The sequence below is a fragment of the Penaeus japonicus genome, unplaced genomic scaffold (assembly GCF_977035675.1).
Source record: "Penaeus japonicus unplaced genomic scaffold, GWHDUDI00000001_assembly GWHDUDI00000016, whole genome shotgun sequence".
NCBI classification, from domain to species: Eukaryota; Metazoa; Arthropoda; class Malacostraca; order Decapoda; family Penaeidae; genus Penaeus; species Penaeus japonicus.
The window spans coordinates 11,844,249-11,851,437 of NW_028234418.1; positions in this window are offsets into that span (position 1 = coordinate 11,844,249).

The window sequence follows — 7,189 nt, forward strand, 5'->3', positions numbered from 1 at the left end:
AATACTTGTAGTTTCCATATGGCATTTCGTGAAAACACGACCAGAAAACAATAGGCAATACGATTCTGTCGTCTGTTCATTCCGCTATGCTTGAATAAATTCCCTTCTATTTATTAGAGTCGATAAGTCACCGGTTCTTGATTCGGAATTGATCATTCGGAAACAACGAGACCTTTCCCCGATTCATGAAGAAAACATCATAATAAAAACACTTTACTTTACTTCTCGGTAAGCTTATGCAGTGTTAGATAACGTCGCTTTGAAAGGAATATATAACAACAATAATGTTAATGATAATGATGGTAAAAGCTAATCAGCTGATGATGATGATGATTATGATGGTGATGGTGGCGATAACAATAATGGCTATATAAATAATGATAGTGAGAACGAGTGTAATAACAATAACAGTTATATTGATAATGATGATAATATAGATAATAATATTGATAATAATATTAATGGTGATGATGATAATAATAGTAACAATGATAATGGTATTGGTAATAATGATAATGATGATGATGATATGAAAATTATAATGATAATAACAATAATGATAAATCTTTCAATTAATGATTTTCTTATCTGTGATCGAAATCAACAAAAATATACACACGCACATTCACACACAAAACCCTCACACAAACACACATTCTGATAACTAGACGATAATAGGATTCAGATAAGCGTTCAGCGAACAGCATATAACGTTCAATTTTACAATTTTAATATAGTTACCCCTACATTTCTCTAATAAATTTCTTTGTGATCCTGGTTTAAAGAAAACGTTAAATATTATGGGTAACAAATGTATTTACGATATAACTCATTTATTTTTACATTCAATCCGGGGAGAGGAGGATTATTCCTAAGCACTTTTAGGTTCATTATGTGTATTCCAATGATATTGTAAAAAACAAATCTGTTTCATATAATGTGTAGCACCAACTATGATAATACAAATTCTGTGTTAAAAGTCTGTGTTAAAATAGGTAAACTTTACTAAACCTAACCGAATCCAGTCTATTCCACTCTAATTTATCTGACCATAACCCAATTACAGACTGGTCTAAGTGAAACTCCTCATTATAAGCTAAATTCCTTTCAATCCAGCTTACCCAAATCGAACCGAATCTAAAATGATTTAAGAGAAGTATTGCTACGCCAGTGGGTCTCTATCTCTGTGCGAAACATGTGTTACTAATAAAATGATGTAAGCTGGACAAACATGACGCAATGTCTGGGCAAGAGGCGCGGAAGGAACGAGGCCAGGAGAGAGGCAGTTAGGTGCTGCCCCTGGAAAGACCTCGCGTGTGCCCCTTGTGACCTGATATACTTTGTGTTGCCCTACTATAAGCTGTATTGTGCAGTGTGATGTGCTGCTTACCCCCCTGTATTGTGGATATAGATAAGTGTACGGGTAAATAACTAGTGTAAATAAAGGAAAGACTGTTATTGTGTGTTTATTTCGTGCCCTGCCTCTCCACGTGGCGTTTCCCCTCGTGGTGTTCTGGGACGCTGTGGTGTTCGGTGCCTCTTGGAGCTGTTCTGTGTTCACGACCCTGTGGTGAGCACGCCGTCTGCCTAGCCTGCCTCGTGTTGGTGGCAGATAGACGAGGCGGCCGGCGTAACAGTATTATAGTTTAATATTACTTAACAGATGAGAACCAAAGCTGCCTATACCATTCTAAGTAGCGTAGTTTACTTCAGTCCCATTAATGTCACAAAGAAAACGACACATAAAATAGGTTTACTGAAAGATATGAAAATAGTTTCATAATCTCATGAATTTAACCCGCCAGCACCGCTAACACTGTTATCAAGTTTGTTTTTATTATGATCATCAAGCACATAAACGTTTAGCCGCTGATTAATAAGCCTACCTGACTTTATCCGTTCTTTCAATTTTGGTGATAAGTTAATAACTGTTGCTATTGTTATTCACGTTATTAAAGTATTGAAGATGATGATTGATAACATTAGTGACGATAATTCAAGGAATGGGGTGAGCAGGCGAGATCAAACACACCTTCTAATTGACTCCGTGGTGATTAAACACGCTTGAAAACATTTATAAGTAAAATGACAACAATAGTGATGATAGTAATGATAATGATGTCCAAGATAAGTGTCATCTTTAATTAAGCCTTACGCTTACGAAGTTCTTGGATTACTAGAGTTCCGTATTTTGGTGAATATAATTGCGGTTTTTTGTCGTAAATTTAGATTTTTATTTGCTGGTGGTGATGGAAAAGATTGATTAATGCTATAGCTTTATTTAATAGACATTCACCATCCATTAAAAATATATCTTTTGTTTAGCAACTTTAGTCAAACGGTACACATACGTTCCGAGAAATATTCAGGCAATGGTAAATAAACGTACGACCTTCAACATGAACCTTCTCGAACCTCCTTGAACCCCTTTGACCTCCCAGCGAATGTCGAAGAAATCATTTATTTTTTTCAGATCAGTGCCTTCGTCAGGGTAAATGCAAATCATTCGAAAAATACCAAACTGATCGTTTTCCTGTTTTTTTTTTCGCTTTTTTAGTTTTTTTTTTTTGTTTTTTGGTTTCTTTTTCTTTTTCTTTTTTTATTATCATTTATGCCTTTCTTGTTCTTGTTGTTTTCAATGGTGCTTCGTTTTCAATAATACATTTTATCCCCTTTTTTTTGCATTTTCTCTCCCTTTTCTTTCCTTTCTGTTATATTTCTTCTCCTATCCTTTTTCTTCTTTAACTTTTTTCTCTTTTCTTTTATACATCTGTTCAACGTATATCTGTCTATCTACCTCCATTTAATCCTTCTCTTTCTTTCTTTCTCTCCTTCTCTGCCTTCCTTCGTCTCCTTTCCTTCATCTCTTATCAACTTTTCATTCATCCCTTTCCTCCACCTCCCTCCTTTCTTAAATTTCTTTCTTCGCCTTCTTCTTTCTCCATTTCTTCATTTCTCTCTTCGTCCTCATCCCAGTCACGCTCTCTCTGTCCTTCTTCCCTCTTCGTCATTCCTTCATTCCCTTCTTTCATCCCTCTTCCTTCACCTCTTTCTTCCATCTTCTCTCTTAATCCCCTTCACCCTTCCCCTCTCCCTTCAGCCTTGGATGATGTAGCCGACAGCGTCATTTTCCTGGTGACGTCACTCCTCCAAGGTGCGTTCCAGGAGGGAATGGGAGGGGAGGGGAGGGGAGGGGAGGGGGGAGTCTATCACCGGAACGGTAATACAACGTCTCCGTCGATGCGTCACAGGAGGCTTTCCGGGCTGCCTCGGGTGACGATGAAGGAGAAAGAGAGAGGGAAAGAGGTGAGGGTTGGGTGGGTGGGGAGGAGGGACAGAGAGAGAGAGATAGAGAGAGAGAGTGAGAGAGAGTGTGTGAGAGAGAGAGAGATAGAGAGAGAGAGAGAGAGAGAGAGAGAGAGAGAGAGAGAGAGAGAGAGAGAGAGAGAGAGAGAGAGAAATAAATAAATAAAGAGAGAGAGTAGAAAAAAATAGAAAGAGGGATCGATAGAGATAACACGGTTTAAATTTGAATTTGTAAAATATGCCTCTGAATAACGCGTACATTTTGTTTATGCATCTGTGAACTAATAGACACAAATTAAAAAATATATATACAATCAGATCCTCTCACAATGATGTCACAGAAGCGAACGTGTTCGACAAAACACTTCACTGTGTAGGGGACTAGAACAGAAAAGAAAAAGGAATTCCAGGAAAATTTCGAAAAAAGTGAGTTGTCACCTCTTCCAAGAAATAAATTTTTTGTATAGTATTTCTTTCTTCCCTCTTTTCTTTTCATGATAAAAAAGTACCTAGACAAAGATGTTATTGAGCATTGCTAAGGACAGAAAACTGCGGTGAAATGAAAGAAAATTCGTGAACTAATCAATCAAACCTTTAGTCACAAGTGTTAGCATACACTGATTAGAATAGGATTTGTTAAGAAATCATATTACGGATTAGGAAAAAAAAAAAATGAAGCAAGCAGAAAGACCGAGAATGAGAGACGGCCGAGAGAGAAAGAGAAAGAGGAAGGATGTGAGAGAGAGAGAGGAGGAAGGAAACAAAATAAGTGGTAGATAAATAGACATATAATATTAGATAGATAGAGAGATAGAGAATAAGATGAAAAAAATCAAATGGTGAGATATAAAGGAAGGGGAGAAGAAACAGAGCGAGAGAGGGAGGGGGGGAGAAGCGAGCAAGCTTCCGCGAAATAAAGAAAGAGATAAAAGTAGAGATAGCTAGGTAGGAAAGTAGAGAGAGAGAGAGAGAGAGAGAGAGAGAGAGAGAGAGAGAGAGAGAGAGAGAGAGAGAGAGAGAGAGAGAGAGAGAGATAGAGAGAGAGAGAGAGACATACCGAAAATCACGAAGTACATATACGTGCAGACAATGAATTATTGTTTTTGTTGTTGTCGTTGTTGTTTTTAGCCTAGTTTGAGCAACCGGCGACGGACTCGATCGCGCCATCCTTGTACCAGTTTCGAGTTTTGTTTGTTGAGCCTGACCTGAATCTCCATCCTGTGCAACTTCTTATAACTTAATTATGAAGAGCCTCAATACCGATATATATTTATATAAAAACCGTACTGTATTCAGAAAAAGATGAGCTTTAAGATATATTGTATGGAAGTATTAGATGAAAAAGGTAGAGAGTGATTTCAGTATATTCTTCTCCGTTTTGATGAAGTAGCTGTAGACTGAAAATTCACAAATGTCAAATGATTATTGTTACATATTTCATGGAAAAAACTATATATTCTTAATAGAATAAAGAATAACTAAAATCATGCAACACTTTCTGTTTTAGAATTACTGATATATTTGTACAGCATTTGCACTTCTTTAATGTATGCAGCAGTATATTAGAAATTCAAAATCATCATTAAAATAAAAGAAATCAAAGTACTATACTTTTTTTTACTGAAAAGCGAATGTGATTGCAACAGTAGATGAGACGGACATGATAAATTTGGATTAAAAGAATAACTAATCTGATCAGTGTCCCCAAAGCTAACAGTAAGGGAATGTATGGATATATTTTTACGGAATTCAGAGCATACTTTTGCCCCGCGAAGCGAATTCAGAATTGGTCGAGTGACAGCCATGGCTTCTCTCAGCTGGGACGATTGTTGACACCACAATGAAAACGAAGACTGGGTTATAGATATGTCACCTTATAGACTTAATTCTAAACATGGTTTGCTTTGTCTTTGTCTATGCACAGACAATCTACGTCTGGTACTAATAGCCATAATGTTGCACTATGCAGAGCTGTAGCAAAGAGGGAACTCCACATAATTATTTACATTTATAAGTCTGCGCTTTTTCAGTTAATCAAAACGAGAAATTTTGGATTTTTTTTTCTTTTTCTTTATAGCAAGGTTACTCTCTCTAATCTCTGATATCGAAATCGGAGTTCGTGAAATCAGATACTCACCAGGATACTCCAGAGTAAGAGTATCGGTGTGTGAGATTCTGCCGTGTCTTCCTGTTTTCTTAGTCCAGCTTGACCAGTGACGTTCCTTGAAGTCGGTCTTCCCTGGTATCAACCAGTTGATTTATATTAATAGTAATATTTTTTTTCCCTTTCGGCTTTTCCCTAAGTGAATGTTGGACTCATTTGCTAACGACAGCAATTCCTTTTATTTTCACTATCATTATTTATATATTAATTTCGCTTTACTTTCTGCTGAATGAACTGCGATTGAGACCATCAGTCGTATTCAAGGACCTTTTCTGCATGTTATATCCATGTCATTTCCATGTTGTTGTTATCATTATTATTATTATTATCATTATTATCATTATTATTATTATTATCATTATTATCATTATTATTATTATTATTATTATTATCAATATCACTTTAATCATTGTTGTTATTCTTATCTCATGTCACGAGCATGATACTCTGCAATGTAAGAAAGTGGCAGGACTGTGTCAATTGCTCCAAGTTTGGCAACCGCACCAAAGTTATATATCTGACAAATGATATTGTCTGAAAGACGAATTAGGAATAAAATAATATTCATCATTATCATCGCTATATTCATTATCATCATTATTGTTATCATTATCATCATCATCATCTTAATTATTATGATAATGATTATAGTCTTTATTATCATAATCATAATCCTTTTATCTATCGTTGTTATTATTATTGTTATTATCATAAACATTATCCGTATTATCAGTACCATTACATTATCATCATCATGATTATCATTGTTATTATTATTATCATTATTATTATTATTACTAACATTACCATCATAATCATTATGATTGTTATTAGTATTAGGATTATCATTATCATTATTGTTTTATTATCTTTATTATCATAATTATTGTTGTTACTACTATTACTATTACCATTATTATTGTGTTTGTAATTATCCTCATCTTTTTCATTATTAGTATCGTTATCATTAATAGTTTCATTTTCATTATCATAATTAATACTATTAATACTTTTATCATAAACATTATCATTATTTTGTTATTGCTAATATTATTATAATCAATATCACTTTCATCATTGTTGTTATTGTTATCATCATTTCAGTAATGACTTTTATGATAGTGATTATTGTTATTATCATAATTGTTCTTATTATTAATATCATTTTAATCATTATTTTTATGATCATTATCCTCATTATTACTATCATTATTGTTATCCTCATTATTTTTTCCTATCCTAATTGTTGTTATTACAATTTTGTATTACTGTTATCATTGTCATTTCCATTCTTATCATTATCATTATCATAACTGTTATTATAACAATTATCTTTATAAACATTGTTATTGTTATTTTCATCCATATATATACTATGAATACTATTATTGTTATTATTATTTCCCCTTTCTCGAATAAGATTTCAAATGTTCGGTCATTAAAGCACAGATAGCGAGCCCACAACCAGTAGCCTTAAGTACCATACAACTACCACTAGCCGCTAGTTACCTTCCCTATACTCCTTGCTAGTTGTAGTTGGTCAATTTTTCACTTTCTTTTTGCTCTATTCTGGTATCGAATGGGCATGATGACACTTTTTTCTGCTTATGTACAAACAAAATATCAAGTCTTTTGTGCTCCAGTTTGATATCTGTCTGATTCGGAAATCACAAAATTATACAATTGTTTTTTTATTCCAGAACCTTCTTTGGTTGATGA